At 41.2% G+C, this 12,335-nt stretch overlaps 1 protein-coding gene across 1 annotated transcript in view; it reads left to right on the forward strand.

Annotated features, from left to right (window-relative positions):
* The first annotated feature begins 411 nt into the window (after window positions 1–411).
* Window positions 412–12,335, forward strand: part of FAM214A (family with sequence similarity 214 member A) — a 116,723-nt gene continuing 104,799 nt past the window's right edge. Inside the window, exon 1 of the mRNA XM_045449702.1 lies at window positions 412–499. The gene's annotated coding sequence lies outside the window, so the exon portion shown is untranslated. The remainder of the gene's footprint in view (window positions 500–12,335) is intronic.

Consider the following 12,335-nt stretch of genomic DNA (forward strand, 5'->3'; position numbering starts at 1 on the left):
TGCAATCTTCCAGCTGCTACAGGTGCTAGTCTCAGACCAGGCCTCTGAACTTGAGAACACCTGACCTCACTGCTGCCTTTCTTTGGGATCAGCTGCCAGCAATATAGCATGCCAGGGACTGGTCAGCAACTCACTAGCTCTAGAAATTTGGAGTTCTGAGTTCTTTGGGGGCAGATGTCAACCTGATTTGACATCATTATCATTGTAATAATAAAAACCAGCTCGAGCTACTTTACTGCAGTATCAGGAATCAAGCATTAAAAAAAACTATTTGGGGTTGGCGAGGCTGTGACAGTCCAAGGGCCCCCTCCTCCAAAGCCAGGCCCCGGGCCTGTCTCTTTAAGGACTTCCCTCTGGACTAACCCTCCCACAGACTCCTCCCTCTGCCTATTTATACCTGAAGCAGCAACTCACCACAGCTTCTGTTTCCAGACTTGGACCTTAGTCTTGTCTTCTGTGGTGGAGAACGCTTCTGGATCCTATGGATGGGACTTCATAGGTATGTGTCTGGAGAAAGCGGGGAATGGAAGGGGATGGGGGTATATGAGGGTACATGGTGGGGTGAAGAGGTTGAAAAGATTAAGCGGGACAAAGGACTCAAATAGCTTTGCAATCAGATGAGGTTAGAGTTAGCTGGAGTGTTCAAGGGAGATAAAGCAGAGATTGGGTACAAACTTAGAACAGGTGAACCTAACATGTGTACATATTATGTTAACAAGTCACTGTGGAGGCGCCTGGGTGGCTCAGCTGGTTAAGTCTCCAACTCTTGATTTCAGCTCAGGTCATGAGACTAGGGTCATGGGTTCGAGTCCTGTGTAGGGCTCTGCACTAACAGCATGGGGCCTGCTTGAGATTCTCTTCCCTTTGCCACTCCCTTGCACATGCTGTCTCTCAAAAAAAATAATAATAATAAATAGTATTTAAAAAATATATAAAAGGTAACTGAAAAATAGCCCATAACTTGTCACTTTGTAACCAGTAGCTTGGTCCTTTAAGAGAGGAAGCAGAATTCGAGCTTTGGGGCAAAGTTCTGCAAATACATGAAGTATTTTATGTGAACTTTTCAAGTCAGTGGTAACCCCTTTACTCATAAAGTTCAATGATTTTGCAATGATCGGTGACCAGCAAGAGCCATGCAGGTTAATAAATAGTGGGAGAGGAGTTCCAAGCCAGTTACCATGCCAAGTGTGAAATTTCAAAATAATCACAGGGAATTTAGACATCATCTAAAGGAGGCAAAGCTGACCCACTTTCCTGGATGTATTTTGTATCATGAAGACCCTCAGGCGGGACGTGCTATCTCCACTGGCCCATTCCTCATCACTCCCTAGCACTCCCCTCTCATCAGCCAGTTTCACGGAATTGTGTTACTTGGGTGGGCCCTGGAGAGGTTGAGGTTGTGAACACTGGTCAACTATGAAATCTGCCAACAATTGGATAATATTGGGGTGGGTGATGTAAGTGTTCAAGTGAAAAGAGAATTTGTTCAGACAACTGGAATAGAAAAAAATATATAATTTTAATTTGGTGCTGTATTTCTTCCCTAAAGCAGTTTAACAGAAACTCTCTCATCAATCCCAACAATTTTGTGGGGTAGATTTTACAAATGTAACTATTCCCATTTTACAGATTGAGAAACGGAGGCAATTTTAACACCCACACCTTGATTCAAAAAAAATCCTCTGAGGGGCTCCTGGGTGGCTCAGTTAGTTAAGCACCCAACCCTTGATTTTTGCCTGAGGTCATGTTCTCATGGTTTGTGGGATCAAGCCCCACATCAGGATCTATGTTGGCAGCACAGAGCCTGCTTGGGTTTCTCTCTCTCCCTTGCTCTGTCTGCCCCTTCCCCACTCCCTCTCCCAAAACAAACATAAAAAAAAAAAAATCCTCTAAAACCTGAGCTCTATTAGAGATTACAATAAACAAACAACATAAATCGTGCCTTGCAAGCAGGTGTGCCCTACCATTTAATGACAATGATCCCCTGAGGTGCTTTGGTTCACCAGGAATCTGAGGACTAACTTTCTAGCAAATTTTATAAAGGTTGTAAGGACTTCTCATTTCCTCTTTCTTCCCTCTTTTTACTTCCAGTAATTTCTTCTTTGGTTTTTCTCAATTCCTCTTTTTTCCAAAACAAGAAAATCTACTCCTTTTTGCTCCTTTTTGTTTGGTTGGTTTGGTGGTGATTTTGTTTTTGTTTTGGGTTTTTTGTTGTTTTTACAATTAAGGATCATACCGATTGTTAGCTGATGACACTTTAGCATGGATACATTTCCATGTCTGTGTTACACTGGCCAATTATTTGCATTTGAGGACTATCACAAATGAAAGGCTTTGCTCTGTTTAAAGGATTAAGACTCTAGTGAGAAGTATTTTTTGGTGGGGAGTGATACATAATCAGGCAGCCTTCACTCTCGAGGCTAGATGGAAAGTATACTTGATTCACCTTTTGGAACCTGGAAGAAAAGCCTTTGCCTCCCTTCACTGTTGAGGAAGAGGGGGTTGGAACTCTTTCTCCTGTCAGTGAAAAGAGAAAGCTCTAGAAGGAGTAGGTTGTTATGGTTGTAGAGTCACAGTACCCACCTCCCACTCCCCCTGCCACCCACCCTGCTGAAAGCAAGATTGACCCCAGTTTCATTCAGAAGGATTAGCCTCTCTGTTCATTTTTCATTTGTCCTATTTACTGTTCTAATTTAATATTCACTGCACCTTTCCCAGGGTAACCCCACTCCTTCCTTGAGGTTTTCTCCACTCCAGAAAACTTCCTTAAATTTCCTGTGATTCCACCCTCTGGTGACAAAGTTTTTGTGGCAGAGAGATAGTGTGATTTGGGGACAAAGATTTTCCTGGCTACCCTAAAACAAAACTGCTCTCTGGCTCACATACAAAAGGCAAATGAAATTAACAATCTCATTTTGGTCTTTAATGAGCACTTGGTACAAACACTCTGTTATTTAAACTTTTACTTACTGAAACATTGTAAGAATGGTACAGAGAATTTCTGTATACCCTGTACCCAGATTCACTAGTTTTTCAACATTTACCACATCTGCTTTATTATTCTCTCCCTCACACCCCTGCCTTGTTTTATTTTTTTCTGGACCATTTGAGAATATGTAGCAAGTATCATGCTCTTTGAGTGCATATTTCCCAAGAACAAGGATGTTCTTTTACATAACCATAATATGACTCCAGAAATTTAATCTTGATAAAATAATTTAATCTACAGTATGATTCCAATTTTGTCAATTGTCCAAATAATATTCTACCCTCCCTATAAAATTGTATCATGTCTTTTAGTCTCGTTTAATCAGGAATAGTTGCTGTTTATCTTTCATGACTTCGACATTTTTGAAGACCATAGACTGTTTATATTACATGTTCTATTGGTTCATCTGGTGTTTCCTCATAATTACATTCAGATTATGCATCTCTGGGTGGAATTATTACACTGGTGATTTTGTGTTCTCTCCAGATTGTCCTATCTGGAGTCATATGAGATCAGTCTGCATCTAATAGGTGATGACAATTTTAACCACCCAGTCATTATTTATTTCTTCTCTGTATATTTACTACTTGTACACTTGGAATCAAGCCATCTTTGGAAAGACCATGAGTTCATACAAATATCCTGCTCCTCATCAAACTTTCTCCCCAAATTTAGCATCCATTCTTGTTCACACCAATCTTTTTCATGATGGCTGCAAAATGGTAATTTTCCAATTATACCACCACTGCCTCCACATTTATCAAATGACCTCTGTTATAAGGAAGAGTCTTCTTCCCCTCTAGTCCATTTTATGTATGTTTACAGCTTTAGTGATGAAATTTACATACCATATAATTCACCCTTTCAACATGTACATTCCCTGGGGGGTTATTTCTCTTTATTACAGGAAAATACACATAGAAAATTTGCCGTCTTAACCATTTTTAAGTGTACAGTTCAGTGGTATCAAATACGTTGATACTATGAAACCATCTTTATCTATTTTCATAAGTCTTTCCTCTTGTAAAACTCAGACTGTATACCCATTAAACAATAACACTTTATCCCCGCCCCTGGCAACCACTATACTCTGTGTCTCTATGGCGTTCACTACTCTGACTACCTCAGTGGAATCACACAGTATTTGTCTTTTTGTGACTGGCTTATTTCATTCTGCACGATGCCCTCAAGGTTCGTCCATGTTGTAGTATATTGCGGGATTCCCTTCCTTTTTTAAAAAAAAAAATTTTTTTTTAACGTTTATTTTTGACACAGAGAGAGACAGAGCATGAACAGGGGAGGGTCAGAGAGAGAGGGAGACACAGAATCTGAAACGGGCTCCAGGCTCTGAGCTGTCAGCACAGAGCCCGACGCGGGGCTCGAACTCACGGACCGGACCGTGAGATCATGACCCGAGCCAAAGTCGGACGTTGAACCGACTGAGCCACCCAGGCGCCCCTCCCTTCCTTTTTAAGGTGGAATAGTATTCCATTGTATGGATATACCACATTTTGTTTATTCGTCTATTGATGGACACTGGGTTGCTTGCACGTGTTAACTGTTGGAAATACTGCTAAGAACATGGGTGTACAAATATCTCTTCAAAACCCTACTTTCAATTCCTTTGAGTATATGTCCCAAAATGGAATGGCTGGATCATACAGGAATTCTGTTTTTGTTTTTAGAGGCAGTGCTATGCTGTTTGCCACAGCAGTTGTGCTATTTTATATTCCCTGCAACAGTGCACAAAGGTTCCAATTTCTCCACATCCTCACCAACACTTCGTGTTTTCTCTTTTTTTGATAGTAGCATCCTTATGGGTATGAGGCGGCATTTTTTTCTTTTATTTTTTTTGATCAAAAAATTTTTGAGAGAGAGAGAGGGAGGGAGACAGTGTGAACAAGGGAAGGACAGAGGAGGAGACACAGAATCTGAAGTAAGCTCCAGGCTCTGAGCTCTCAGCACAGAGCCTGACGCAGGGCTCCAACTCCCAAACCGTGAGATGATGACCTGAGCCAAAGTCAGATGCTTAACCAACTGAGCCACCCAGGCACCTCAGTATGAGGCAGTATCTTAACTGTGGTTTTGATTCATTTCCCTAATGATTAGTGATGTTGAGTATCTTTTCATGTGCTTGTTGGCCGTTTGTGTATCTTTGGAGAAATGTCCATTTAGGTCCTTTGCGCGTTTTTTAATTGGGTTGCTTGGGTTTTTTCCTGGTGAATTTTAGGAGTTCTCTATGTATTTTGGATATTAATTTCTTATCAGATAGATGATTTGCAAATATTTTCTCCCATTCTGTGGGTTGTCTTTTTCTCTGAATAGTGTCTTTTGCACAAAGTATCTTAACTTTCATGTATCCCAGCTTGCCTATTTTTTCTTTTTCCTGTGGTCTTTAATGTCCTATCTAAGGAATCATTGTCAAATCCAGTATCATGAAGTTTTGTCTAATTTTTGTGCCTAAGAGTTTTGTTATATTGAGTCTTAGATTTAGGTCCTTGATCTATTTTGTGTTAATTTTTGTATATGGTTTTAGATAAAGATATGTACTGCCCCATTGGATGAAGCAAGTGTAGGAAAAAAAAAAAGCCCTGAATCTAGTAAATAAGTAATAAATAAGTGTACATTGTGCCATTCTCTCTTTTCTCATGTATAGTTGTTTGTTTCTGTTTTTTTTTTTTTTTTAATCCCACCCTACCAACCTCGCCCATTCCAGCCCCGCCAACTTTGGGTCATCACTGGGGACAAGTCTGTCAGGGAGGTTCTGTTTACTGGATAGTGAACCCTCTTGAGGGAGAGACCTGGGCCATTTTGGTCACTATCATGTCCTCAGCATCACCCAGCACAGTGTGACAAATGGATGAACCAGTGAAAGAGTACACTCACTGTGTAGACAAGTCATCATCAATTTAGAAGAAAATACTAGGTGGCTCAGTCAGGTAAGCATCCAACTTCGGCTCAGGTCATGATCTCAGTTGGTGAGTTCGAACCCCATGTGGGGCTCTGCTGACAGCTCAGAGCCTGGAGCCTGCTTCAGATTCTGTCTCTCTCAAAAATAAGTAAACATTAAAATTAAAAAAACCTAAATATTGTGTTCAGGTTTGTACTATGGACCAAGCTTGAGCTAATTGCATTATTATTAATAGCTGTGATTATTAGTAGTAACAACACCAAATAAAAAATTTATCCTAAGAAGCCATGGGGTTTCTTGTTTTTCTTTAAATCCTCCACCCCTCCAGTTTGCTCCCTCCAACCAACCTTCCCTTCCATCTTTCTTCCATATCCAACTCTTCATCCATTACTCTCCCGTCTCCTGCTCAAGGAAATACAGGACTCAACACAGTGAACCAACTAGATCTAACAGACACGTATAGGACACTCTACCCCAAAACAATGGAAGATACTTTCTTCTCCAGTGCACATGGGACATTTTTCAGGACAGGCCATATGTTAGACCACAGCTTAAGTCTCAGTAGATTAAAAAATTTAGAGGGTAGTTTGGGTGGCTCAGTCAGTTAGGCACCTGACTTGGGCTCAGGTCATGATTTCCTGGTTCAGGAGTTGGAGCCTCGCGTCGGGCTCTGTGCTGACAGCTCAGAGCCTGGAGCCTGCTTCGGATTCTGTGTCTCCTCTCTCCCCCTCCCCCACTTGTGCTCTGTCTCTCTATCAAAAATAAATGTAAAAAAAAAACTTAAAAAAAATATTTTTTCCATCTCATGCCTGACTGCAGTAGGAATAAAATATTCTTCAGTCCCAAGTGCTACCAGTGTGAAGACCCATGCAAAAAAGAAGAGAGAATATAGGAAATAGAACAGCGGTGTATTAGCTGATCCTTAAGCCATTGGCTTAACTCAGGTTCTCATTGGTTCAAGGCTGGACATGATTGTGCTACAATGGTGCATTTGTGTAGTGTGCTTTTACTTCGAAAATATTTCTTTCATTCTCCCCTTTATTTACCAAAATAGCTTTATTCTTTTCACTGAGTCAACTGGCAGTTTTATTTGGACTATATTAAAACCATTTCCTGGGGCACCTGGGTAGCTCAGTTGGTTAAGCATCTGACTTCAGCTTGGGTCATGTTCTTTTGGTTAGTGAGTTCGAGCCCCTGCCTTGGGCTCTCTGCTGTCAGGGCAGAGTCTGCTTCAGATCCTCTGTCTCCCTCTTTCTCCGCTCCTGCCCCAGTCGTTTGTGCATATGCACTTGCATGCTCTGTCTCTCTCTTTCTCAAAAAAATAAACGTTAAAAAAAAAACAAAATACTGTCTAAATGGTTATGCCATGGTTTGAGTTTCCCAAGATACTACTACTGCAGATTTGACCAAGTTTATTACACTTAGTAATAAAAGATAAAGTGCATAAAGTGCACTAGTCTTAAGTATATAGTTTGAATTTTTACATATGTATATGTCTGGATAAGCAATATTTGAGATAAAATGATAGAATATTTCCTATACCTCATGAGATTCTCTTGTGTGTTTTTCATTCTATTCCCTGAAGAATTAATAATTTTGATTTTCATCAACATTTTTCACTTTTGCTCTTTTTTTTTTAAGTTTATTTTTGAGAGAGCATGTGCAAGAGCATACCCATGAGCATGGGGAAGGGCAGAGAGAGGGGAAGAGAACCTCCAGCAGCTATGAGCTGTCCATGCGGAGCCCCATGCAGGGCTTGATCTCACAAACCATGAGATCATGACCTGAGCTGAAATCAAGGCAGACGCCCAACCAACTGAGCCACCCCGGTGCCCCTACTTTTGCTTGTTCTTAAACTTGATATAAATGGGATCATATAATAGAACTCTTTTTGTCAGGCTTTCCTGCAACATAGCATCTGACATTTCTCTGTCTTGTTGCTGGAGCCAATTATTTCTTTAATAGATGGGTAGTATTCCATTATATAAATGTGTCACAATTTATTTGTTGATAAACATTTGGGTGGTTTTATCTTTTGGATATTATGAATACAGCTGCTATGAGTATAATGTACCAATGATACAACATTTGCACTCCTGTTAGAGATAAAAAAAAAATAGAATTCCTGTATCATAAAGCAAATACATATTTAACCCTAGTAGAAACTGACAAATGATTTTTCCAAAGAGATTATGTCATTTTGCATGCCCCCCTCAGCAATATATGAGATCCATATCCTTAAAAACACTTCATATTGTCAGTCTTCTAAATCTTAGCCTTTCTGGGGTGGGAATAGTAGTTTCTCATTGTGTCTTCATTCTCATTTCCCTAATGAGTCATATAAAGCTCTACTGAAATTTGCTTCATATATTTATTGTCCATGTGGATACCCTCCATTTCCAAGTTCCTGTTCAAATCTTTTGCCCAATTTTTTATTGGATTGGTTGTTTTTATCAGTTTGTAGATTTCTTTTTTTTAACGGTGGTTCTGAATCCTTAGATATATGTATTACCAATATCTTCTGGTCTGTGACTTGCAAGCAAATTTATAGGCAAAAGGAATCTCAGATTCTTAACCTAAAGATTATAAGAAGACTGAGGGGAAAATTTTGAGGTATATTTGATCGTGTTCTTATAAATGAAAGACATGAGTCATAATCTCAGATCAATTTTCTTTTTAAAAAAAATTTTTTTTTTTTTTTTACTGTTTTTATTTATTTTTGCGACAGAGAGAGACAGAGCATGAGCAGGGAAGGGGCAGAGAGAGAGGGAGACACAGAATCGGAAGCAGGCTCCAGGCTCTGAGCTGTCGCCACAGAGCCCGATGTGGGGCTCAAACCCACAGACTGTGAGATCATGACCTGAGCCAAAGTCAGACGCTCAACTGACTGAGCCATCCAGGTGCCCCGCAGATCAATTTTCTTAAAGAACTATTTAGTTGAAATCAACTAGCCATTTATGAAGCATATGTTAAAGCCTTCTAGACATTCCAAGGTAATAAAGATAGTCTTTTTCCATGAAGTGCTACTGTTGGGCAAGAGAGGCGCAAGCAAGATGGTCAACCATCTTGGTCAACCAAGATGGCCATAGGATGTGAAAACACCTGTTGATGTGCAGTGGACATGTGAATGAACAGAAAACTAATTTGGCCTGAGAGGAGGCGATACTGGAGAAGGATGAATTTTGAAGATGGGGTAGGAGTTTTCCAGGGTTGGGTAGGCCTTGCAGGAAAAGGGAACATAAGGAACAAAAGCCCAGAGGAATGAAGGACCCAAGTGCCAGGAGCAGCAGGAGTCAAGGGTGGTCAGAATGTAGAATGAGGGAAAGGACAAATGACTTGAGATAAAGCAGGAAAAGTTAGCCAAGTGAGGACGTGGAAAAATTTGTAGCACTGTTACAATTTGGGACTTTATCCTGTGTGCTGGCAAGCCACCTGAGGATTTCGAAAGTATGGAAGTATTAAGTTCAGATCTGAATAGATTAGATAGGATTAGAACAGGGGTTGTAATCCCTCTGGCTTTGAAACCCTTTGGAAGTTTGGTAAAACCTATAAATTCCAAGGAATAATAATTTTAAATGTATAAATTAAAATACATAGAGGGGTGCCTGGGTGGCAGTTAAGTGACTCTTGGTTTTATTATAGTTGAAACCCACATCTCAACATCATCTATAATTATTACTTTGAAATGATGATAGTTATTAGATCTACCACTAGATCTTTTTGAAAATGTGCTAATGGTGGGGTGCCTGGGTGGCTCAGTCAGTTAAGCATGTGACTTTGGCTCAGGTCATTATCTCGTAGTTGGTGAGTTCAACCCCTGCATCTGCTGTCACTGCAGAGCCTGCTTTGGACCCTGTGTCTACCTGCCTCTTCCTGTTCTCTCCCTCTCTCCCTCTCTCCCTCTCTCCCTCTCTCCCTCTCTCCCTCTCTCCCTCTCTCCCTCTCTCCCTCTCTCCCTCTCTCCCTCTCTCCCTTCCCCCCTTCCCCCCTCCCCCTTCCCCCCTCCCCCCTCCCCCCTCCCTCCCCCTCCCTCCCCCTCTCTCTCTCTTTCAAAATAATTATTGAAAACAACAAAAAAAAAAGAATCCATGGGGTGCCTGGGTGGCTCAGTTGGTTAAGCGACTGACTCTTGATTTCAGCTCAGGTCATGATCTCAGTTTGTGAGTTTGAGCATCACATCAGGCTCTGTGCTGACAATGAGAAGCCTGCTTGGGATTCTCTGTCTCCCCCTCTCTTTTCCCCTCCCTGCTTGAGTGTTCTCTCTCTCTCTCTCTCTCTCTCAAAAATAAAATTTAAGAAATCCTATAATATTGAAATACAAATATTTCTTAATTATGATATTTGTCCATTAGCACATTTTATTCTTAAAGCAGAAAAAAAATTGTAATGTTTATTTAATTTTGAGAGACCGAGAGACAGAGCATGAGTGGCAGAGGGGCAGAGAGAGGGAGACAAAGAACCCAAAGTAGGCTCCAGGCTCCGAGCTGTCAGTGTAGAGCTCAACTTGGGCTCAAACTCATGAACCATGAGATCATGACCTGAGCCGAATTCGGCTTGACTAACTCAGCCACCCAGGCACCCCACCATTAGCACATCTTCAAAAAGATCTAGCAGTAGATCTAATAACATAATTTCGAAGTAATACTTATAGATGATGTTGAGATGTAGGTTTCAAACTATAATGTGATATGAAAATATCTGTAATTACTATTGATGACATCATGGGTTCTAATACTATGGTTGTTTCTTACATTCGTAATCAAAGAAAATACTAAATTTCAGTTAGATTTTACTGAAAATGTACTTTTCTCAGTATCATAGACCTAGTGAAGTCTGTGTATGTATCCCAGACTAAGGTTCCCTGTGATCAGAAAGATATCCTGGCTGATAGACTAAGGGGTAAGTCAGAGACAGGAAGGCCAGTTAGGAGGCCATCTCAGTGGTCCAGATAAGCCTGAATGGAGGCTGTGGTAAGAGGTGGAGGGCATGGTTGCTATTTGGAAATAGAATCCAGGTATGTGTGTTGGGAGGGTGAGGAAATGATTTGGGAAATGGGAGAGGGGAATGCCTAGGAGGAATTCTTTCAGGTTCCCAGCTTGGGTAAGAGAGATGATGGCATTCCAAGCTATTACTAGCTCTTAGCTGGTTTGTAGTAATCACCTACTAACTAGCTTGTAGTATATGGTCTTGCCTCACTAAGGTCTAATTTCCACAGAGCAGTCAGTGAACTTTTTAAAGATAAGATTACATAATGTCTCTGCTCAAAGGCATGCAACGGTCAAAGTCCCTCCATTAGCCCTTAAGGCTCCGTATAATATGGCCCTCCATCTTCTCTCTTCATCTTACTCCCTTCACCCCACCTACTCCCCTGCCTCCCCCATTTACTATGTTCTAGCAAGTTACTCTTCTCAAGTATACAAGGGAATGTTCTTGCTTTGGGCCTCTGCACGGACTCTTCTCTTCGTCTGAAACAGTCTTTCTTTAGATATCCACATGCTAACGGCCTTTAACCCCTTCACGTTATATCTACAAGGTCTATCTCCTCAGGGTGCCTGGGTGGCTCAGTTGGTTAAGCCTCTGATTTCAGCTCAGGTCATTATCTTATGGTTCCTGAGATCAGACCCTTCATGGGGCTCTCTGCTGTCAGCACAGAGCCCATTTCAGATCCTCTTCCTGCTCCCTTGCCCCTCCCTTGCTCACACTTGCTTTCTCTCAAAAATAAACATTTAAAAAAAAAAGCCCTTCCTCAAGTCTCACTCTGTTCTATTTATTCCTGACTTTTAATATACCATATCACTTACTCAATTTATTATCTACCAGCTCTCAGTAGAATAGGAGGCCCTTGAAGACTGGGATCTTTGTTTTGGTCACTGTGGTTTCAAACATCCAGAACAGTGATTGTGCATAGCAGGTGCTCGATAGATACCGTATGAATGAATAGGGAATGATGATGTATCTCCAAGAAAGGAAAGGCAGGAAAGGAGCAGAAGTTTTTAGGAAATGAAGGAAATGGTATTGATTTACTTTTTTGAGAAAGGACCTTTAGGTTGTCCTAATGGGTGTAGATAGTAGGTGGTATAGAGTTCAGGGGAAAGGATGAATGGTGCAGAATTGTAAATATGGAAGCTGTTTAGCTTGTGGGGAATACTTGAAGCTTGGTCTTGCCCAGAGAGTACCTGTAGACTGATGAAAGAAAACTGGCAAATTTGGGGGGACAACTAACATTTAAAAAGTAGTCGAAAAAGGGGCATCTGGGTGGCTCAGTTGGTTAACCATCGTACCTCGGCTCAGGTCATAATCTCAAGGCTCCTGAGTTGGAGCCCTGCATCAGGTTCTCTGCTCTCAGCACAGAGCCTGCTTTGGATCCTCTGTCTGTCTCTCTCTGCCCTGCCCTTGCTCGCACTCCTCTTCTCTTCTCTTCTCTCTCTCTCTCTC

This window comes from Leopardus geoffroyi, chromosome B3 (assembly GCF_018350155.1).
Source record: "Leopardus geoffroyi isolate Oge1 chromosome B3, O.geoffroyi_Oge1_pat1.0, whole genome shotgun sequence".
In the NCBI taxonomy this organism is placed as follows: Eukaryota; Metazoa; Chordata; class Mammalia; order Carnivora; family Felidae; genus Leopardus; species Leopardus geoffroyi.